The 25093-nt window shown below is 41.1% G+C and overlaps 1 pseudogene; it reads right to left on the bottom strand.

Annotated features, from left to right (window-relative positions):
* Window positions 1–1480: 1480 nt before the first annotated feature.
* On the bottom strand, window positions 1481–16115 carry LOC127689652 (60S ribosomal protein L13a-like; annotated as a pseudogene).
* Window positions 16116–25093: the final 8978 nt, after the last annotated feature.

The following is a 25093-nucleotide window of genomic DNA, read 5'->3' as shown; positions in this document are numbered from 1 at the left end:
TAATGTATTATCAATAAAAGCAGCCAAAGCTCTTAATGAGCCTAGATTCTGAATGCCTTCCAGGTCAACATTCAATCAGGGAAAGTATAATTGACACTAAGGCACAGTGACTTCTGCAATGTAATTATCCATGCATCTTTACAAGATCTACCTGGAATAAAACAGATTTTTAAGACTACTGTAGCCATCAGCATATAGACATGTCAAACTTCATACCATCTAGATGACAATTCCAACTTCTCTATAAGTTAACTCATTAAAAAGCTATCTTGTATAAGCTTGGTTTGTATTTGTTGTGACCTTTTTTCTATAGTCATACTTTATAATATGAAAGAATCACCAAAGACATTCAAAATTACAATAACAGTATAAAATGTTAGTTGCTTGAAGTTTATAATATAAGACAGACATATCATTAGACTAATAGAGCTGTTAACTTTCAACACATTAGGTCCTTCTGATGGAAAATAAATTTGGAAGCAATATGTGATGGTACAAACCAATATCCTAGTACTCAGGAGGCTAAGGAAGTAGGATGGCAAATTTATAGCCAGTTTGGGCCACATATCAAGACATATCTCAACTGAAGCTAAATTTAGATAGCAAGTCAGTAATATACATGCTTCAATGTATATGAGTAAAATAGACCTGCATCTGCCACCTATTTTGAAACATATTATAAAACATAAACTAAATCACAGGAAGGACATAGGATGGACGCATGAAATGTGTGACAAAGCCAAAGTAGGATGTGGCAAAATGATAACAGGGAATTTTACACAGCAGACATGTGATTGCTCTCTAGGACTCTCCAATTATTCTGTGTAGCTTTAAATGTTCATATTGGCATGTTATACAAGATATGTATGACTGTCATAGCACTGAGCTATGTCTGTCAGACATGTGTCATGTCATACATGTCGGTCCATCCACTTTCTGCCTCCCAAGAGTCACATTTCATCAGATGCCACCTGTCCTGTCTTCCTTTCTCTCTACTGGATCTTTTTACCTTCTCCCACATTAATAGTGTGTGTGCATCCTCTGTTGGAGAGGGCAGTTGTATATGGGTTTGATGAAAGCAGAAATGGCTTTAGTTATCCTTGAGAAAGAAAGTTTTGTACTGCTCGAAATGTGCAGATTGCAGAAACCTAACTCACTCTGACTCCAGCAAAATAGAGAACTCAATTTACACAGTTCCAAGCTCGGCTACAGCAGTGGGAAGCTTCAAGCATGATTACATCCAAGAGCTCTAATGAGTTTGTCAATAGTCTACTTTCTCCATCTCTCCATGCTTCCTACATTATGCTGCTATTTTAAAGCAATTCAAAGAACATTTGACAAGCAGTTTTGTGAGAAGTAAGGTCGCAGCCTTGTGTTATATATTAATTGTAGACTCCTATTTTAGAAAAAAATCTATTCTTGAATCTGTGACGAGTTCTAATGACTACCCTACTGTGTGCTAAGCAAGCCAGAAGGTTCATCAAGGCGCATTTTCCTTCCTCAGTACCTCACTCTCAGGTTCTCTAGAGTCTGGGTTCACTCTCACCTCTACAGTTGACTCCTTGTGCAACAGTAACCAGTAACTTTGATGAGAAGTAAGGTGACAGTGGCCTTCCATTATCATCTTACACACTCTGGGCTTGGAGTCGTTTATGTGAGAGATGATGTCTTCACGCTCAAGTGTGAAAACAGAAGACTAGGGTGAGAGAAATGTCAGAGAACACATTCATCAACAGGAGCCTCAGCTTCCAGATGGAGGCTGGCACTGGCCCCTAATATGATCCCTTACAATCCCACCTCCTCAGCTTTGGCACCAGTGTCCACCACTGCACCCTTATCTACCTTTCTTGTCACTTAGTACCTGCCTCTATACCCGCAATTTGGGGCTCTGGCCTTTAGGGGCCATGTCATCTACCACTGGGCCAAGCTGTTTCTCCACATCCGACTGCATCAAGAACAAATTTTTTAGATTGGCACCATTTAGTATTATTATATCAACACAATCTGTTTGCTTTTCCAAGTACTCATCCAAGACTATGAGGACCTAAATGCTACATCCCATTTAGTATTCAGTAAGCACTTAATAATTACTGAAGTGAAAATATTAAGAGTACTATTACAGAGATGTCTTCCCTAAGGGATGGTAGAAGGAGGAGCAACATGGAAGTCCACTTCACTCTGCACAACACTAATAAGCTAGACCTGGCTGAGTGCCCTGGGCATAAGTTCCTGGAGCCAGAGAAGGAAAGACAGGTCGAAGAGCCCGCCCTGACCCTCTTGGTGGGTCATGCTCCTTGGTGATCAACCAGCATTTCTAGAATCTGTAATTGGCTTCCATTGCAAAGCTATGATCGGCTTTATCAAAATGTGCTAAGAGTCAACAATACTGTTGATTTTCCCTGCCATCACCAGCTTCACTGCCACCCTAAAGCCAGTTACATGAGATCACATCTTCCCGTTCTCAAAATGGTTATCAGGAAACACATGTTAGCCAACATTTATCATTCATCCATCCAGTTAAAGGTTTCCTTTAATGTTTTCATAACAAAATCTGAAATGAGAGCCAAATAGCCATATTAAAAAATGGGGTACAAAGCTAAACAAAGAATTTTCACCTGAAGAACTTTGAATGGCTGGGAAGCACCTTAAAAAATGTTCAACATCATTAGTCATTAGGGAAATGCAAATCAAAACAACCCTGAGATTTCACCTCACACCAGTCAGAATGGCTACGATTAAAAACTCAGGAGACAGCAGGTGTTGGCGAGAATGTGGAGAAAGAGAAACTCTCCTCCACTGCTGGTGGGAATGCAAGTTGGTACAACCACTCTGGAAATCAGTCTGACTGTTCCTCAGAAAACTGGGCATAACACTGCTGGAGGACCCTGAAATACCACTCCTGAGCATATACCCAGAGGATTCCCCAGCATGTAATAAGGACACATGTTCCACTATGTCCATAGCAGCCCTATTTATAATAACCAGAAGCTGGAAAGAACCCAAATGTCCCTCATTGGAGGAATGGATACAAAAAATGTGGTATATTTACACAATGGAATACTACTCAGCAATTAAAAACAATGAATTCATGAAATTCTTAGACAAATGGTTGAATCTGGAAAATATCATCCTAAGTGAGGTAACCCAACCACAAAAGAGCACACATGGAATACAGTCACTGATAAGTGGATATTAGCTCAGAAACTCTGAATATCCAAGACACAATTCACATATCAAATGACTCCCAAGAAGAAGGAAGGAGAGGTCCCTGATCCTGAAAAGACTTGTTCCAGCATTGTAGGGGAGCACCAGGACAGAGAAGTAGGAGGAGGTTGATAGGAGAATGGGCAGAGGGAAGAGGGCTTAGGGAACTTATGGGGGGGGGGGGGGAACCAGGAAAGGGAAAATCATTTGGAATGTAAACAAAGAATATAGAAAATAAAAAATTATAATAATAAAAAAAAGAAACTCGGGTTCAATGAATACTGGGAAACTCAAATTTTGCAACTCTAGCCAAAACTAACACAGAAAATAAAATCAACTATTTTCCTGAGCCGTAGCCACCTGTGGTCTCAGCCCATTAACCAGGCAGGATGTACTACAAACAGTGGCTCTACCCAGGAAAGACAGAAACTGATGCTCCAATGCAGACGCATTGTGTGTTCAATGCTTACCAAGCAGGGCATTCGATCTTAAAGCACTTTAGTCTGTAACATTATAATCACATCAGGGAAATAGTTTTCCTTTAACCAAAAAAAAAAAACAAAAAAAAAAAACAAAAAGAAAATGTGAAAATGTGAAATGGAATAAACATCAAATAATAGAAGGCTGCAGGTCAGTGTCCTGCCACACAGCATTCTATGTGGTGGAAATATTCTGCATTCCTATTATTCTGTATTGGTTTCCAAACCATGAAATGTGGCTGTTTATTCAGAAGGCTGGATTTTTTATTCTGTGTAGTTGCAAGTTAATTAAATTTAAGTAGCCATGTGTGGCTAGTGAGTAACATATTAGCACAGGACAGCTAGCAAAAACCGTTTCCTTTTGTTGTGCTGTCAAGTTCCTCTGTTCAGAAAGATCTACTGACAGCTTTTCAATTATGTTTCTGGTCATGTTGTACTTACAGCATCTAGATTACCTATGTGCACAAACGGTAATAGCCAAGTTGCAGGAAACACTTTAAGTCTAATTAGTTTTTGACAAAAATTTTGGCCAGTATTTTCATATCTAGTATAGGATGGTCCCATATAGGAAAACTCTATAGTACACACTGGTCATTTTTACATGGATATTTTAAATGGTTTAACATTTTCCTGGTAAAATAATTGTAATGAATGTCTAAAAGGCCCCAAGCAGTCCACATATCCTCTGATTCTTTACAAGGATGAAGACACTCAGAAAATGGTTGTTTTACCATTTAAGATTTAGTATAGCAAAAGAAGGCATGAGAGAATCAGCAAGGGAAGAGAAGCATGCACGTGGGTCCTCCTCCTCCTGACTAAAAATAGACAAAGGTTGCTCTTTCCTCCCATTTCTGCCAAGTAAATGTAGCAAAGACAGTACTCAGAAGTCAACCTTGGTCCCAACATCAAGCCACCATAAAAATTCCCAGTAGAGAAAGCTCAGTTTCCAAGTGGCAGGACAACCTTATTACTTAGTAAGTTTTCTATCAATGCAGGCAGCAGTTTACCAGCCATGTCCCAAATAATACCCAAGAGCCAAGAGCCTGTTCACTCGTTGAGCCCATAACAGTATCCTTGGGATTGCTATGCTAACTCCTTTGTGCACAGATACTCTTCTGTACATGTTTTTCACATGTGCAAGCAAAGGTACAGGATATCTAGATATAGACATGCTGCAAGTAGGGAGAGAGTGGAGGAGGAGGAGGGGGAGGGGAAAAGGGAGGAGGAAGAGGAGGAGGAGAGGGAGAGGATAAACTACACTTGTTCCTGCAATATGTGGGAATGGTTCCTAATCATCTATAACCTGAGTGAAACAATGTTTGTGAATGTTTACTGCATTTGAAATGATGATCTAGGCACTAAGGATGGAAGAAAACAGAGGTCCCTGATTGAATTCTATAGAAAAGACAAAAATTTAAAAAGTGAATGAGTAAGCGAGCAGAACAATTTCAGCTAATGTTTAATGGTATGAAGATAGTAGAATCATATCACAGATTCCACAGGAGCCAAAGTTGACCATTTGGGATTCAATAGCTGCAGTGGTTCCTTCTGATGAAATTGTCTTTGGGATGGCATTTCAATTACAAAGAGACAATTATTACCAGACTAGGAGACAAAATCTAACAGACAGTAGTCCTAGGTTGTCAGGCAAGGACAGAAAAGGACTCTTATAGCCAGCACACAGTACTACACTCAGGAAGAGAAAAACTGAAGTTGATAAAAAAAGACCAGTATGATGTCCTGGCTTTCTACATCAGTATAAGAATGTTGGAGGTCATAGAACATACCATTGGGAAAGGCAATCTCCTGCTTAAAGTTTATAAGCAGTGCTTGTCTAACAAAGAAAGATGAGCCTTGGTGGTCAAATGCAGTCTTCTTGATATGCAAATTCCTCACTGGCTGTCACCCTGTATGAGAATACCTTTCCCTGTTTCTCATTCAATATGCTCCATTTGCCAGTGTGGATGAAGAAAAGTAACCGGGCAGCTGACCAACCTCACTGCTCTATGTTCCAAATAGAAATAAACAAGAGGTGGGTTTATAGACTAGTTGCCCTCTGTTGACTGCTGGGATGGACTTACTAACCAAAAGGGAATGTCTCACTTTCCTTCTCCATGTGAGAAAGGCACTGCTCCATCTAGTGTTTAGCTGTACTTGTTTGACAAGATAAAATGGATTTAGGCTAAAAGATAATAGATATCATTTGTTCAGCAGGTGGCTCTGAAACTTTCAAAAGATTTAAGTAAGTGAAAGACAATCAGACAATCAGCTAGTAATTCTGGAGAGTATGCATGAACTTTAGAAAAGTAAAAAAGAAGTGAAACTTGGTGGTCCATGAATGTACTTTCAGCACCAAGAAGGCAGAGGCAGGAGAATTAGGGCAGGAGAAATCAGTGTTCCGAATCTTAATCTGAACAAATGAAAATTAGGGGATCAATAATAAAAGGAAAAGCTAGAGAAACAACGAGGAAGTCACTAAGGTATCCAGTGAGGGAGATGGTGATCGCACCGTGGGCAGCATGAGTGATTCCAGCAGGGCATGCTGTCAGCTTGAGGTGTGTGTAGGACTGAACACAACCTCTGTCTGAAGACCATCACATTTCCCTTTTTATGGATGAAAAGAGAATCTCTCAGTGCTATAGCTGTGACATATCAATTTGCCCAAAGCATCTGGGTCCTTTGTTTGTTTGTTTGACTTGTTTGTTGAGGCAGGACTTCTATTTATAATCCTAGCTATCCTGGAACCCACTCTCTAGACAAGACTGGCCTCATAATCAGAGACCCACCTCTCTACCAAGTGCTGGGATTAAAGGGGTGCACCACCATAGCCTGTTAAGCATCTTGGTCTTAATCTCTGATAGCCCCAGCCCATTTCCAGATTTAAACACTCAAATAAAATTACTCATTGAGGCCCATATCTATCCACCCTGAGACACTTCCCCTTCAGAGATGCTAATGAATCTCACCATTTCCCTAATGACTGAGCTAATAAACTTGAATTTGCTTGACAGATTCTTCATTCTCTCTTTTTGAAGGAGTTTCGGGAGAATGCTGGGGAAAGTCAAGAAAGGTGCAAAGTGAGTCTTTGGGACCCTCACCACTCTGATTTTATTGTTCTAAGGTTCTCAGAGATGTGGTCCTGGTGGCTCAAGCCTGAGATCTCAGCACTGGAGAGGCTGAGGCAGGAAGGTTGCCAGGAGTTCCAGGTACATAGTAAGTTCCAGATAAGCCTGAGCTACAGCCTGAGATACTGTATGTATCAATCAAAAATCAGTGTTCCGAATCTTAATCTGAACAAATTAATTCTGGATTGAAATTTGGGGAGAGGAACATAGTAGAGGGAAGCTGGGATGCATGGAGGGAGGAAAAACTGTGCTCAGGATATATGAAAAGAAGAATCTATTTTCAATTAAAGGAAGGGAGGGAGCGAAAGAGAGGAAGGGAGGGATAGTGAGGGAGAGAGAGATGGGAAGGAAGGAAGGAAGGAAGGAAGGAAGAAAGAAAGAGAGAGAGAGAGAAAGAGAGAGAGAGAGGGAAGGAGGGAGGGAGGGAAGGAGGGAGGGAAGGAAGGAAGGAGATAGGAAAGAAGGAAAGGAGGGAAGAAGAAACAAAGAACAATAAGAAAAAAGGAAAGAGGAGGGAAGGAGGGAGAGAGGGAGAAAACAAAACAAAGAAAAGAAGAATGAATGGATGAAAGAGAGAGAGAAAGAAATCCCAAGCATTTAGTCTGTCACAAATCGACTGGCTTAGACTTCTCAATACCCAGAGCTCCTAATAGCATAAAATCCAAAGTGGAGGCTCTGGTCCACAATCTACACCTGTGAGATCATATAGACAAAATGCTGAAGACCTGGAGGGAAAGCCTGAAGTCTATGGAGTAAGGGACTCTCTTATTTTCAACTGAGGTGGAACAATTAATTCGTAGCCATCCAACTATCCCTCCCTTTGATGTAAAAGATGTGAAGATTTCTCTGATTCCTTGGAAATGGCTTGAAAGCAGCCTAATTATGTCTGACATAAGTATTACCAATATAGGTGACATAACGAGAATCTGAGCATTCATTTTCCTTCAAATGATAGGAAGTAGAAAACATTCAGAAATGCAACACAACCTTCAAAATAGGCATACACCCAAGTTGTACAAAGAATGATATATATAAAACAAAGAAGGCAGGTATTGGCTCTAAGTACACAAGGATTTTTCAGCTTATGCAAATTGAATTTATTTTTTTAAATCTCTTTTCTCAGAGAAAGCCTGTTAGAATAAATGTATTAAAGTCTTGTTGCTGACTTTGAAATGCATACAAATCTTCATTCCAAAATAGAAAATAGCCATTCTCCCTTCCAGCTTGCAATATCTTTTCAGTGGGTAATTCCTACCAACCTCTGAGGTCTTCTTATTCAGTTCAAGAACCAGGTGCTGCAACAATCTAGGATAACCCTTTCGATGAAAATCCAATAGTTACTTAAAAGCACGAGCCTGTAAACAGTGTGCTCTGCTCTGCCATCTTGCAGGATCTAAATATAAAGCTGGGTCAGCTTCTTCAGGTCATGAAATGGAACTGCTGGCAACAGCAGATGACCCCTCCCTGTGCTTTTTGCCCCCTGAATATTTTCACCACCTGTTTTCAGGTCTGACCTCTCCAGTCATTTCAAGCAGTTCATGAAGGAAAGGTAGTGAAAACCTGGCAAGCCCATATGCCAACTAAATCATATCTAGGAGATGTGAAATGCCTCTGAATACAAAAACAGATAAAGGAGAGGAGAGGAGAGGAGAGGAGAGGAGAGGAGAGGAGAGGAGAGGAGAGGAGAGGAGAGGAGAGGAGAGGAGAGGAGAGGGGAGGGGAGGGGAGGGGAGGGGAGGGGAGGGGAGGGGAGGGGAGGGGAGGGGAGGGGAGGGGAGGGGAGGGGAGGGGAGGGGAGGGGAGGAGAGGAGAGGGGAGGGGAGGGGAGGGGAGGAGAGGAGAGGAGAGGAGAGGGGAGGGGAAGGGAGGAGGGGAGGGGAGGGGAGGGGAGGGGAGAGGAGAGGAGAGGAGAGGAGAGGAGAGAGGGGAGGGGAGGGGAGAGAGGGGAGGGGAGGGGAGAGGGGAGGGGAGGGGAGAGGGGAGGGGAGGGGAGAAGGGAGGGGAGAGGAGGGGAGGGAGAGGGGAGAGGAGGGGGAGGGAGAGGGAGGGAGAGAGAGAGAGAGAGAGAGAGAGGGAGAGAGAGAGAGAGAGAGAGAGGAGAGAGAGAGAGAGAGAGAGAGAGAGAGAGAGAGAGACCCCGAGACCAATAATTAGTGATTAAAACTCAAGGGAGTATTTTGGTTCCCATTCAACCTTAAACTTCTCCCTGCGTCTATGCATGCATGCTCATATGTAATGTGAGGCTGTGCAGCTTGGCCATGTGAGAAATTAGCTAGTAATTCTCATGGCCAATGTGTTCTTTATGTTACAGATGGTTTGCCTAGTGTGTTTAAGGGCCAATTTTTCTTTAAAACAAAATAAGGCTTCCATTTTTCCTTGTCAACTATCAAAAACTTAGTGTTTCATTATGTAGAAATTAGGAGATATAGTAAGAATGAAAAGTAACTTTTAACTAGTATTGCTGTTTCTATTTCAGCGAATAATGATCAAGCAGGAGAGACAGAACCAGGTTTACCAAATTACCAGAGATTCAATAGCTAAGAGTGGATAACATTAGATTACAAATATGCCTGTCTATTATGAATTATTATAAATTAAGAAACAAATTATCACAAATTAAGAAACATCTAGTCTGTTTAATGCAAACAGCTTTAAATACAGAAAAGTTAAACATTATAAATGGATAGTCTGTTTCTACCATAGAAAAGATAATACCAAAAACATTGTTTAAAGTCCCCATGTAAGATTTTGCAATTAACACTTGCAAATATTCTCAAAGAGAACTGTGGAGTGTGCATACTGAATTCTTTTAAAAATGTATTCCATGTAAAGAGAGAAAAGAGTATAACTTTCTAGCAGAGAAAGCTGACAGACACTACCTTAGTCAGATATCAAGGTCAATGTGAACAGTCATGAATCATGTTGGCAATGTAGGCACCGATACAGTATGACAGGAATGGTACTTCTCCTCTGGACAGTCTCCAAAATCCATACCTGCCGTTAGACTAGGAGTATTCAGCAGAGAAATCCCAAGAGAGAGACACTCTGGAAATGCCTAACTAGTATTCCTTAAAACCACTACATTAATCAAAAATTATAAAGCATAAAAAATTGTCACAGCCAAAATATAATACCTAAGAATATATGATCAAATGCAATGTACTATCCTGGATAGAATCCTAAAGAAGTCAGAATAAAGTAGAGGATTTAGTTTATATGTGTGTCTGCTAGTTCATTGATTATAATAATTATACCCTAAAAAAAAAAAAACAGGATAGGCAAAAACCTGTGGGTTATCTCTATGAAACATCTGCGTTATTTTGTTATGAAGCTAAAGTTGTTGTAAAGAATAACCAATGTTAATAACTATTATTACTATTATAACACATGTGATCCTACCCACTACTCAAATCTTAGTTTGTAGTGTCAAAGGCTTTCTGGAAAAATGGCAGATTCATGGACTCCTACAGGAACTGAAAATCTTCTACCATCAAAAAGCAAGAATATGTGCTGAAGAAAAATGAAGAAAAAGAAAGGAAAAGGAAAGAAGGAAAGAGAAATCAAAAGAAAAGATCCAGAATAATAGTCAGAGAGAGAGAGAGAGAGGGAGGGAGGGAGGGAGGGAGGGAGGGAGGGAGGGAGAGGGAGTGATAGGCATATGAGTGTATGCGCCCGTGTGTGTGTGTGTGTGTGTGTGTGTGTGTGTGTGTGTGTGTGTGTGTGTATAAATATATGTTTATACAACAACTAAGAGTTTCTAGTGGCTAAAGAGGGAAGGAAATTTTGATAGTTTAGCTTTTGCCAATGAAACAACAATAAGTAAGGGAAGCCCAAGTTGGTGGCAGGCTGTCAGGGATCAGACCCTGAGTCAAAGGTTGGCCATCATTCAGTGGAAGTTCTCCTCTGGGCAGAACTGTGGAGACAACACATTGGTCACCTTGCTCAAGGTCACACAGGTCTCAAGGACAAAACTGGTTTCAGCACATAGGTGCCTAACTTTATTAGGCCATGTTTTCCCACCATATGATGCTCTTCCAACTTCAAGAGCAGAGAGTCTAGCTTTGGAAATACAGCACTTATATGGAAAGCACCATGCTGACATGGTTTTTGGTCTATTTTATTTAGTTCTTATATCTATTTCCATTCCCTACCCTTATCCCTCCCTAATCCCTTCCAACCCCACCCCGATCCCCAACACTAGCTAGAAGAGAAAGAAGGTAAGAGGAAAGAAGTCTAAAACCTCTTTAGACTACTTCCTGCTGATGAGGGTGCTGGGTACCTTGGGGCAAGTCCAGTCTTTGTTGTCAGGATATTTCCAACTTCTCTTTGCTCAGGAACTCTTGGCAAACTCCAACAACAGCAACTAAGAGCAGGCTCCTCCTCCTCCTCCTCCTCCTCTTTCTCTTCCTCCTCCTCCTCTTCCTCCTCCTCCTCTTTTTTTTTTTTTAAGTCAAGTAATTTTATAGCACATAGAACCCTCAAGAAACTTTGCTTTGTGGTCTGTTGGGAAGAAGCAAAGGCAGTAAGTATTTGTACTTGGTGAGTAACTTCAGTGCACATGTCTAAATCCCTGCCCGGGTGTGTAGCCTTCATTTTCATAGCTGCAATATGGTATTGGGTCAGGTGGGTGGGGCAGCCCTGCTACTCATTTTCAACCCCGAAGCTCAAGTCATTCCATGGTTTTCACTTTAATAAAACGCATGCAGGCGGTGAGCTCTCAGCTGTCTAAATGTACCCTCTACCCACAGAAGCAGTGCCTAAGGAATCTCTGGTCCCACTTCCCTGGTCGTTGGTAGAGGAAAGACAAGCCAGGCAGGCATGAGGCACAGTCTTTATTGGATTCGCACCAGGCGTCCATTGGTCTTGAGCACCTCTGTGAACCCGCAGATTTTCTTCTCCACATTCTCTTCTGCCTGTCTCCGTAGCCTCAAGAGCTGCTGCTTCTTCTGATACTGGATCTTGGCCTTGCCTTTCCCTTTCTCCTCCAGAGTGGCTGTCACTGCCTGGTACTCCCATCTGACCTCGGGAGCCAGATGCCCCAGGTAAGCAAACCTTCTGGTAGGCTTCAGCCGAACAACCTTGAGGGCAGGAGAGCCCACCATCTGCTTTTTCTTGTCATAGGGTGGGGGATCCTGTCCAACACCTTGAGGAGTTCCAGGGCAGCCTGGCCTTTCTTGTCTTTGGGGCAACACACACAATACACTTTGCCTTGCACAGTAGGCCAAAAAATGCAACTGGGGCCTCAGAAGTAGTAGGGGCCTTGAGAGGGGTTAGTATTCATCTGCTTTCAGGGAAAGGCCAGGTACTTTAACTTGTTTCTGTGGAAATTTCCAGAAATGTTGGTGCGTACAACCACCACCTTCTGGCCCAGCAGTACCTGCTTAGCCACAATGGCCACCAGGCAGCCCAGAAGAGGACCTCAGCCATCCAATACTAGAACCTGCTACCTCCCCACCCTTCTGCCATCCACCAGGGAAAGGAGGCGGTGTTGGCACAGGGTATTTTATCCCTTGCTGCAGGGGTGGTTCCTGCTCTTCCTCCTCCATCTCCTCCTCTTCCTCCTCCTCTTCTTCCTCCTCTCCCTCCTCCTCCCCCTCCCTCCCTGCCCCCCCTCCTCCTCCTCCTCTTCTTCCTTCTCCTCCTTTCTCCTCCTTCTGAGCTCCTCCCACCCCTCAGGGCTCAGGCATTTATTTACATTGTCTCCAGTTTCCAGAATTACCCTCTCTGCAGCTTGCAAAGATCAAGCCCCTGCTAGTGCAAGAGGCAAATCATAATCACCTGCTGTGAAGCAGCCTCTCATTCCACACCAGGGATTAAAACAAAAACATATTCATAGAAGAACAAATCTGGGTTTTAAAGAAACTAAACTCTCATTGTAGCACCAGAGCTTAGATTTTTATCTATAGCACTACAAAACAAACAAACAAATCATGATTCACATTCATGCCTACTCTGGTAACAAAACTTCGTCCTGGATTACCTAAAGTTTAATGGCAAACATCTACTAAAGAGTTTACTGAACTGGAGTTAAGGGGACCTTATGTTAGAGTGTATTATTCCTTTAGTGAATATAATGGACAAATAAAAAGAAAACAAAGAACACTGCAAAAATAAGGATTATATTTATCTCAATCAAACTATTTGCAACTGAACTGTCCCTGTGCCTTTAATTTATACAGCGACAGCAACATCTAATGTTTAATCTGCTCTCTAAGATGTGGAATGTTTCCCACTTAATTTCTGTTTACATAGCCTCCGGGAGATCCAGTTTTTATTACAAGCCGATGAGTAAACAGCTGATAGAACCTTGGAGTGACCTCATCAAGGGAAGGAATCCAAAAGACCTCAGAAGCTCGCTTTGGTCAGACAGCCTCCCTGGAGAGCCACAGGCATCTCGTTAAACAGAGTGTTGGTGTGCACCAGCTTGAAACAGAAAGGAGGAAAGGGAGAGAAGGAGGGAAGGACAGAGGGAAGGAGGGGAAGACATATCCAGGGTGGATAGATAGATAGATAGATAGATAGATAGATAGATAGATAGATAAACAGACACACAAATTTAGAGATTGCTCATTTAGAGATTAAATCACCTTCCATATGTCTCTACCGCCCATCTCCCATAGCATACCCACCAGTCACATCGCATGGTCTATGTGACTAAGAATCTAGGCACAAACCTCTACAACTAAATGATGCCCCTTCCTGCTATTGGATAAAATTACCTCTAACTCACTGATGGTTGGGGAAGTGTATGGGTTTTATTCAAATTTCCCATTAGCCTCTTTCCTGAGACTTCCAGACCAATTGTGCTTTAAGTCTTCTTCTAAGCACCACCTTGGAAATATGACCCTGAGAAATCAGAGGGCAAGCCTGTCTGTGAGGGTCTCTGATATATCCTTACTGTGAAGCTCTATACCCTGAGACCCCTTTCCTCCTTCTAAGTCACTCCTTGTTACTTTTATGTGGAGGTATTTTTCATTACTCCTTTATAAACAAGCAATATAATATATGAAGCAACACTTTAAATCTTTTTAGAATGTAATTTTATTTCTGAATGCAATTTCTAACTACTGAGTATGAGGTTGAAAGCTATCAGGCTCAAACATAGATAGAAATTACCATATAGACATGGCATCCAAGGCTCCAAAACTGGAATTACACACTCCAGTAAAGTTTAATAAAGTCACTGCCCTCCATCAAAGGCCTGATATGCAGTGAACACCTCATGCTCATATATATTAAAAGGCAGGAAGTGTTGATTGGAGTGATTTCTTGGTTTCTGTGACTGAGGAAGGAACTAGCCCAAAAAGAAAGATTCTTAAGTTTCCTATGAAGAAATGATAAAAGCCTTAAGTATGACAATTCCCAGATAGCATGCCAGAACCAAGTGAACGAAACTATAGATGACAGAATTGTCAGCAGTTTGAAAACTATTATTTCTGATATTTCCCACCATAACAGGCTAGGTGCATTTTTTTTTTCTTACTAGATAATCAAGTAGCTAACCCTGGGCACACCATCCTGGCAATTTGCCACCCTGGAAAAGGATGGGAAAGGCAACTGTTCAACTGCTGGGAAACGGCATCACCTAGGAAACCCCTCTCTGTTTACCCTTCTTGAGAGAATGTGTGATTGCAAGGCTCATCCTATGTCTGAGCAGGTGACAGACAGAAACCACTTCCAGAGAAGTCCCTGAGCCCCTCCCAAGAGAATGCCCTGGGCAGTCATTAGCTCATTAGGCTGCTCTGATAATTGGATGTCTGTCTAACTGCCCAGAGCCACATGCTACCGAGAGCAATGGAGTCTCTGGGAATTCAGCCCTTGGATTTAATAGTCGACAGAGAAAAATGGCCAAAAGGGGGCCTGGGGTGAGAAGAGGGCAAAACTGTGCAGAAAGACCAGGCCGGAGCTACAGGAAAGAAAGAAAGAAAGAAAGAAAGAAAGAAAGAAAGAAAGAAAGAAAGAAAGAAAGAAAGAAAGAAAGAAAGAAAGAAAGAAAGAAAGAAAGAAAGAAAGAAAGAAAGAAAGAAGTAAATTTAAATTTAATACACAGTTTTTAATTAAATTTGGATTATTTAAAACTGATCCCCTTTTCTGTCACAAATTGCTTTATAAAAGATTAATTAAACACAATACTAAAGAAGAGAACCTGGCACAACAAACCAGTGAATAAGCAGAGCCCTACTGCTCCCATAGACACAGTTTGAGCCAGGGTCACCGTACAGAAAGCCTGGGAAATGTACACACTGGGGCTCAGCATAGTCGGTATTAGATTTATAGAAATAAGGGAGATGAAAGACAGGCAGGAGCATGAATGTGAGTCTGCACTTGGATCCCATGAATGAAATCTACCTTAAGCTCCTTGAGAACCAAATTAAAATAAAGATTAAAGAGAAAAGATTAAGATTCCGTCCTTTGTTGTCAGAGCAGTAGTGGGTGCTGAGGGAAGGGTGCATGTGGGCTAGGTGATTGGAAGCTATTTGGGAAGCTTTGTGGATGAGGCGGCTCTGGCATAAACTATGCAAAGGAAAGACCTTAGTAGATCTTTAATAGGTGAGCATGGAGAGAATGGAAGCCTGGGAACATGGCAATGGCGAGCGTAGACAATAGCAGTGCTGCACAATTAAGTTTTAGGCCTGAGGAGCGGCCAGTTGGTTTGGAGCAGGGGTGGCCAAAGTGTGGTGTCTTGAACGAAAGGCATCTGTAGCACCAAGTTCGAAAGGCACATTCGCAAACCCTCCCTAAACCCACGGGACCTGGTGCTGCAGGGGTAAACCCTGTAATCTAGGTTAATTTATTATCCGGCAAATTCCCTGGATGAATGTGATGCTTGTTTCCGGGCTTCAGACAACTGGCTTGGGGGGAATGCTAAGCAGTGAAAAAGAGCCCTTCTGAGAAATCAAGCAACCCTCTGCCAGCCGCCACAGCAGAGAAACTGACCTCTGTGTTTCCCCCCAAAGCCACTCCATCAGTATAGCGAAGGCTAGAGTCTCACAGAACTCCCAAAAGTACAGACTGGAGACGTCTGTACTGTGTAGCACAGGCAGTGCAGAGAGCATTGACACCTACCACGCCTTCAACAGGCTATAAAGTTCTCACCACCATGACTCATTCCCTAAACATCCTTAAAATGGACATGGGAGAGTGACTCAAAACAAAACCTCAGCAGTCATGAGTCCGAAATCCAGTGTGGGTTCTGCTCTCCAAGGCCACGGGCTGAGAAATCAGCACTTTTCAAGAGGCATGTTAGAAAGGAATAGCCAACACATACTTACCGTTCTATCAGGTTTGAATCTGACACTGTGCACATCTGCCGATAAAAGCTATTGTTTGCATGGAGAGCATTCATACCAATCACCTTAGTGCTTAGGTGGGTGAACGCATACAGGACTCAAAAGCGAGGAACAGGCCAAGTCAGAGCTGATAAGGAAGCGAGACACCATGCAGTTTGCAGGCTTAGAAGTGGAGAAAGAACTGGTATCAAAGGCAAGCTGGGACACCTTGGGGAATGTGGTGTGGTGTGGCTAGGTGGATCTCTACCTCTGTATGGGGAGAAACAAGATTCTCTTCACCGGATGAAGTTGTCAATAGAAGAGCAAAGTGCAAAACTGGTAAAGCGTCATGGAAGGTTCTAGAAGTTCCTTCTGCTGTTCTCTGTAGCAGCTAGCTATGGTTTAAGTACTTAACAAATGAAAATCATTGAGAATCTGGTACTGCTACAGTGTAACTTAAACTGTCTCCATCATAGAAGTAACTCTCTGATACAAAATAATAACAATGTTTGGAAATAACTTTAACTATGAAGTGGGGCCTGGGAGACAGACCACTCTGTCAAGGGTCTTCCTCAGAAGCATAAGGACCTGCGATCAACCCCAAAACACACACCAAAAGAAAAAAAAAATCCAGGTGTGTTCACACACGTTTATAATCCGAGTACTTGGGAGTAGGAGGAGAGAGAGAGAGAGAGAGAGAGAGAGAGAGAGAGAGATGGATGTTGAATTGAGCCCTGAGCCTGGTGGGAGATTCTGTCTCAACAAAGAAGCTGGATGGTACCCCGGAAACAACACTCAAGGGGGACCACTGGTCTCCACATGGACACACACAAACATGCGTACACACATGTAAACTGGTTCAGTGAAAACACTTCCAGTTAATGCACTCTGTACATCAACTGTAATTTTCATTACATATAATTTCTGCTTAACGCTTCCCACTGTAGAGTCTTAGAAAAGTCTTCTGTTGATGCTAATTTAATAACTTATTAGTGGGCAGAAAGTGCTAAAGGAAGCACTTAGATATCCAAAGTGTTAAATCCACTGGAGGGGGGAATAAAACGCAGCTAATTCTTTTAGTAAAACTTTACAGTATGCACTCATTTTCTTTGTATGTTCATTATCTAATTGGCATGATATGTAATAGAAGCTTGCTAATATTCTCTAGGTAGGTGTGCTACAAATTTAAAACCCTGACACTTTCAACTTTAGAATACTTAAAATTATATGGTGATGAAAAGGTTCAGATAAAACTTAACTGTCTCATCCTCTCCTTTATTTTCCTTAAAGAAATACTGTATTAATTCTTAAAGAATCCAATACAATGTATTTTGACTATAGTTATCTCCCTATCCCCCAACTTTTTCAAAATCCACCCCACCTCCCTACCACCTAACTTCAGGCCTTTATACTGTATAAATATATGTAGGTATTACAGCATAAACACATTCACTTCGCGTGTTTATGTGTGTGTGTGTGTGTGTGCAGTGCACACACTGTTGTGAGAAAGATTATGTCTTCCCTCAAAAATGGAGGAACCACAGTATGAAGTGCAAGGACCTAGGTGCCATTATAAGTCCCATAACATGCTCCATGTATGACCTGACATGACCTTTCCTCCTACTGGGCTTCAGCTCATTGGCTGCAAAGATCTGGAGAACCACACTTCTTTACAGGGTGAGAGCTAGATAACACTCCTGTGCCAGGTGTAAACAGAAGTTGTACAGTACTCAACAGCATAAAGAGCTGTCATTAACAGCTTTGGGATCACAGAGTATGTTAGCTTGAATCAGAGGCCCCAATGATACCACCCACATGGAAAAAAGTTATTAACTCATTCAAAGTCAGTGTGTGCGAGCCAACTTCATAGCTCATGGAATACTGAGGGAAGTGCAAAGTTGTAGCTTGTACTTGATTGCTGATTTTGTGCAGTGCTGCTATGCCGTGAATGCTTGTGTCCCTCTAACACCAGTGTTACCAATGGGCTAACTGATAAGAATTCAAATGAGGAGAACTGTACAATTACAACTAATCGAGGCTCAGAGAGCTACCCACCCAGCTGCAATCTCTTGGGTCACATAAGGAAAACACCATCCAGGGCACACAAGACACCAAATCTGTGGGTAGACTCAACTGAGACCTAGCAGAGCCAGAACTGTGAGAAATAAATTTCTGTTATTTATAAATTACACTGTCAGTGATACTTTGTCATAGCACTGGGAACAAAGATTCTTCAATTCGCCAAGAGATATGATCATCAGTAAATTGGGTTGAGCTGAAATATCAATAAAAGCTACTGAAGAATTTCATCCCAGTACTCTGGAGGCAGAAGCAGATGGCTCTCTGAGTTCTAGACAAGCCTGGTCTACAATAGCCAAGGCTACACAGATAAATTTTGTCTCAAAAAAAAAAGTACTGAAGAAAAATAGATGTTTTAAAGTAATTCATTTGTCTTCTTCAATTTTTTTAGTTATCATAGTAGCTACACATAGAGAGTATCAGATGCATCAATCAGATCAAGCTACTTTGCATTTGTCTCTCTGTCCTTTATGTTCAGTTTCAGCTCCTCCCTTCCAGGACTTCCTTAAGAATTAGTTGTTGGGAACTGTGCTGTGAAACACTAGAGCCTGCTGCTTCTGTATGGTCACATTGGTATTCATTTGGCATGCACTTACCTCCTTGCTCAATCCCACGCTACTCTTCCCAGCCTCTCATACAGTGGTTCTCAAGCTTCAGGCAGCAACACTGTGGGAGCCAAAGGACCTCCTCACAGGGGTAGAACATCAGGTATCCTGCATATGGTAGATTTACAATACAATCCATCATGGTAGCAAAATTACAGTTATGAATCAGTAACAAAAGAATGCATAGTTGAGAGTCACCACAACATGCGGAGCTGTATTGAAGGGTCTCAGCATTAGGAAGGTTGAGAACCACTGCTGTAGTACAATATGCTACATTCAGGTCCATTTACCTTTCACGTATGAGAAGTCTTGTGTTTGTCTTCCTATGTCTGACTTATTTCACTTAATAGATGCTTTCTAATTCCATCCACTTTGCTAAAAATGATAGGATCACATTTATCCTTATGGCTGAGAAACCCATTATGCATATAACATAGCTAGCTACCCTCATTTTAAAGGTTCTATTCTCTACAAATACACACAACTTGTTATATCACAGTTGCTATGGTCAAGACAGGGTGAGGCTTTCTCTTCAGAGGAGAAGTTGCAACAAGAACTGTAGGTAGTTTACAGCAAGAGACACCCTTTGAACTACCACAAGATTTAGGGCAATGGCTAAGCACAGGAGGATGCAGAGGCCCTCTCCACATACCACAGACATCATCTGTGGCCAACCCTGCAGAGGAAAGTGTTCTTCTTCTGAGCTCCACTACAGCCTGAGGTTCTTCTTGTTTAGTTCCCTTTCTCATGCTCACATGACACCATGTGTTCTATTGGACAAGATGAAAGCTTTCCCTGTCTATGGTCCTCCTTCACATAAGTGTCCAGATAATATGACCTATAATAAATTAATTATACTATGAATATATGTGTATTTTAAAAGCACATTGTGAACACTCCATTGCTAAGCAATAACACTAACCTCCCTTCCTCTTCAAAATTAGATAGCAGAATTCTCTAATGGATAATTGGATATATTCATGGATGGATTATTGACTAGATTTGTTATAGTCATCTTATTCTCCTATAATATACTATTGGGGAAAATGGGACAAATGCAAGGGAGTGACTCAGAAACAATATATCTAATTTTAGCTACTAGCTTCTCCGACTGGCAAGGATGGAAGCGGTAGCTATAGACCAGTATTGGACACTGTCTAATGCTATTGAAATCCTTTCTGTTGTGAGAAATTATGGAGTGTGGTTAACACAGGGACTTTCTACTCAGGATTTACAGATGGCTACTTCAGTTGATACACGCATGTGAAAATAAACCATAAAATTGTTTTTTGATAAGAAAAATGCTGTAATACATACATTATATTTATTTAAAGTATTTTTGTTTTATGGGCATAGTTCACTGTTAGTGTTAGCATTATGGAAATGCTATAAAACAGGATATATTTTAGCATGTGGAAGACAGAGACAGAAAATCCCCAGAATGAGAGACCTTGCCTCAATGCAGAAGATAGAGAACAACTCCAGTAGACATCCAAGGTTAACTACACACACACACACACACATACACACACACACTCACACAGGCATAATCTCACTCATACACACACTCACACATATATACATACACATACACACATTCACACATACACACACTCATACACACACCTGCATATACATGTATATCCATATAATTGCAAACACATGTATACACATGCATCAATACCATCCTAACATACATTATAGAAATACACATAAAATTTTAAATTAGACAAACTCAATGAAACTACAAATCCTGGAAGAAGAAATATAAATAATTCTAAAATGTGTGAAAATGACTTAGCCTCAGTCAAAAGGGGAGAAATATACAAGTAAGCTATGTTTAGAAGTATCATATAATTCTGAGAAAAGCCAATATAAAGACTGAGGGCCAGCAAGTTGACTTAGTAGGTAAGGCACTAGCTTGCAAGTCTAAAGAGCAGAGTTAAATTTCTGGAAACCATATGGTAGAAAAAGAGAACCAACTCCTGCCAGATGTCCTGTGACCTCCACACATACACTATGGCATGTACCCATGTACAAAACCACACAAAAATAAATAAAGATGTAACAAAGACTGAGACACTGATGTAATGTCATTTTGAAAGTACCCCACAGCATAGTAGAAAATAATGCACATACTATGATACTATTTACCCATAGAAGTAGAAAATATATACTAGCATTTATTTGCTAAAATAAGATAAATATCTCATAAAATATCATGATATATTATAATTGGGAAAAACATGAGAGGAACATTTTATCACTGTACTTTTGAAACAAGATATCCTGAGTGCTTATCTACAGGAACACGTTGATCATTAATAGTTAATTACAACTTCAATGTTAACAATAAATGCCTTATAAAATTAAAGATGTCTCTAAAAACATCCCAGTTATTATTTAAACATATTTTACCTTTTTGTCCAGTAACAAATAATTTTTTGAATTTTAAAAATATGTAAGTTTATTTCTCAATTTAAAACTCTATTGTGCAGACAGGTGGAGTGGCACACACCTTCAATACCAGCATTTTAAGGCAGATACAGATGGGTCTCTTAGTTGGAAGCCATCCTGGTCTATAGAGTTCCAGGATACCCAGGGCTATTCAGAGAAATCTTGTCTCAAAAAATAAAATTCTTGTATTTTGCTATGTAATTATTTACTGTTCCTGTGAATGGTATACGTGAGATGGCGAATGTTGGTCATGAATCTTGAAATTGATTGGCTCTAGGAATTGTCTTGGTTAAATACCATGATCAAGATATTGGGGAGATGTCTTAGATAAAACACCATTATCAAAAGCAGCTTGAGGAGGAAAGGGTTTATTTTAGTTTGCAGTTCCACATTACAGTCCATCTTCAAAGGCAGTCAGGGCACCTGGAGGCAGGAACTGAAGCAGAGGATGTGTAGGAATGGGTCCTAACTTGCTCCTGTGGCTTGCTCAACTTGCTTTTTATACTCCTCAGGACCACCTTCCTATGCATGGCGCAACCCACAGTAACCTTGTCCCTCCCACCAGAAACACTAATCAAAAAAATGCCAGATTTGCCTATAGGTAAATCTTAAAGAAGCATTTGCTCAAGTAAAAGTTTCTCTTCCCAAATGACCCTACCTTATGATAAATTAGCATAACATAACACAGGAACTAAGACTATGTCTGCTGCTGCAACTACATAATCCATTCCTACAAACCACCTTCCTATCAGAAAATCAATCTCCTGCTTTTCTGCTTCATCCACCACAAAGAAGGAAATATGATGAGACCCATGATAAGCTTGGCTGGAGACTTCCTCTCACCCTGGAGACTGGTTGTTCTTAAAGAAGCAAATCAGTAGTATCATAGCTGAGCCAGATGCTCATGACTGTAAACACTAAACAGCACATTTCCTTTTAAGGATAGCAATGCATTTGGAAGAACATCTGTAGCATTGTGTGTATATATGCGTGTGTTTGGGGGAGGGGGCAGTATTCTAGAAGAGTTTAGTCAGGCATTTCTAGATACAGGATACCTCTTCATGTATTTCCAATTGCACCCGAGCCTTAGCGTCTGTGCCCTCTACATGACTAGTTATGTATGCTCACACTCACTCTTTATGTTCTTGTTCATCAGTAAATTATGAGTATTACAAAGAGTATATAAGAAGCCATTGCTTTTAAAGATCAAAAGAAATCTAAAAATTAATAACAGCTCCAATCCATACTTGCCATACTGCTTCTCATGCATGCCCTATGCTGTGCATGATTTAAGACAGAAAGCATGAATTCTTCTTATTCTTTCTCATAATTTCTGCACCATCAGACTTTGTATCTTGAGAAGAATTATATTTGAAGTCTTCATCTAAACATGTGTTATACAAAAAGTACTTCATGATATTGAAATGCATAGAGGGTTGTGCTTTGTGTACTTCTAATGTGACGAGAGGCTACTTGTCCCTGCCCTTGGGGACATGGAACCTAGTAGATATTCTGAGATCTTTATCATCTGAAATAAGGACTAAAGGACACCCAAGCGCTTTTGATTTTGGGGAGGGGGAAGAACAAAGACCACCTGAGCAGGACACTTCAGAAGGGCCAGACTGAAGAAGCTGGGTTGCATCTCAGCTTTGACCCATGAGAAGTTTCTTACCTGATAGGTGAATGTGTGCAGGGAGGTTGAAGCAGAAGGGCTACAGACTGTCTGAGGACAATCGCTGGAGTTAATGCAAGAAAAATATTGAGGAGCATTCAGTGGGTCAGGGAAGAAGAGCTGGAGACACAGAGAAGAGGACAGTTGTGCAGAGCTTCACATCACTAGGAAGGACTTGGGTGTTTAAAGATGGGCATAGTGGCTTATGTCTGGACTTCCAGCACTAAAAATCAGAAGGCAGGAGGACTGAAAGTGTGCGGTTAGTCTGTAAGGACACAGCAAGATGCTGTCTCGGGGGAATAAAATTAAAAAACAAAACAAAATAAAACAAAAACAAAAAACGGTGCACACCATAATCTCAACATTCAGGTGGGGCTAAGACCTAAGACAAGGAGAAACATTAAGCCAGAGGCACCATGGGCTGCATACAAGACCCATCCCTGCCCCCACAAAAGCTACCTGCCTGAGTTATAAATGATGAGAAGGAGACATTCACAGGTACACACCTGCAGAAGCAAGTCTGTTCTCCCTCTTCCTCTAGGTCTTTGCATTCTTAAATGTGATTAGAAATTATACCTGGACAGGAGAAAAATCCAATAGGAGAAAAGGCAAGTGTCAGGATAGAAATCTTGGTCTGCTACAGCCCAGGACTGGCCTTTAATCAGTTTCATCATCAGAAGCCTGAACTGTGGCTCACTTTTAATTGTATGCTTTGACACAAGTTGCTGGCAGCATCGTAGCCCTCAACTATTACAAAAAGATTCTACTAAATAGAAGAGTCTTGAGCTGAGACTGAGGAGGACTTATTAAGTCTAGAATTAGATAACCTAATTTGTTAGGTCAAATATAATCAAAGTACATCGACAAAGTAAGCAAATTGGCTGTTTTTGCTCCGAGAGCCACATACTTATGCAGACACTAACTGTAATTAGGCTGGAGTAAAATACAGTGCTAACCCAACAGATGTAAGATCCCAGAATTGCTTTGTAATTGCTTAGTATTTTCTTCTTGGCTCTGAATGTTAAGTTGACTAGATTACACCAAGCACTCTCAGATGCCCGTGTTTCCTGATGGGAATTCTGTCAGAGCCACCTGGGTGTCAATAGAAGCATATGACTCACATGATTTTATGGACAAAGAGAACCAATGTATAGTGCAAAAACAAAAGGGAGAATTAACCCTGAATGTCAACTCAGTCATGAGTACCCATCTATAATCTCATAGCCCAATGGAAAGACACACTTGCTCACTTAGAAGGGTGGCCAGTATCTGAAGCACCAGAAATGATGCTCAGCTCCATAGGAAACCAGGCTAAAACAATTCCATAGAAGAACCTCTGTGTGCCTCAGGCAACTTTATAATTTCCAACTGTGATCTTACACCCAAAGAATAGAGGTTTTAGAACTACAAGGACAAGATTTAAATCCTACAGTCACACTAACCTCACCCCCACCCTGAGACACACACACCCCTAGACATATCCCAACTCAAGAAATAATTGTAAGGGTTAAGTGGTATAAGAACAATATAAAAATATTGTAACTATACAACCCCAATGCTAATTGAAGCAAATTACTATATAAAAAAAATTCACTGTATTAGTAGGAAAGATAGACGGATGGAGAGATGGAGAAGAGAGAAAGAGGTCAGATCACACAATCAAGACTGAGAAGTACTTGGATATTCATTCACCGTATTGAAGCCCCAAGAGAAAAGGTGATGTATGTTTCCATCTAATGCAACCAGGCTCAAGACCCAAAGACAAGACTCAAGATGAAAGACAAAGACAAAAGGCAAAGGCTCAAGGACAATGACTGGGAAAGGATCAATGCACACACTTTAAGAAGCAAGCTAGGAATCCCTTTTTACTTGTAGAGAGGTCTACCCTTTTATTCTAGCTGGATCTTCATCTGTTTGGGGGTGAGTCCCGTTTGCATTACAGATGACAAACAGCTTTATTCAATGTATCAATTAAAAGTTAATATATTCCAAACACAGACACATTAAGAACACAGACTCAACCATTAAGAATAATGGTTGGCTGAACATATGGGATCACTGTGGTTCAAAAATATTGACCTGAAAAAAAAATAGCATGCCAACTCTCAAGTCTTAGATCATGGGTTCAGGGAATATTTATCCTCCTTGCATGTCTTTGTTATTCTTCCATTGCTGTGACAAAACACCATGAGCAAGGCAGCTT

The sequence above is a fragment of the Apodemus sylvaticus genome, chromosome 7 (assembly GCF_947179515.1).
Source record: "Apodemus sylvaticus chromosome 7, mApoSyl1.1, whole genome shotgun sequence".
NCBI lineage: Eukaryota > Metazoa > Chordata > Mammalia > Rodentia > Muridae > Apodemus > Apodemus sylvaticus.
This window is presented reverse-complemented; position numbering and strand designations above follow the sequence as displayed.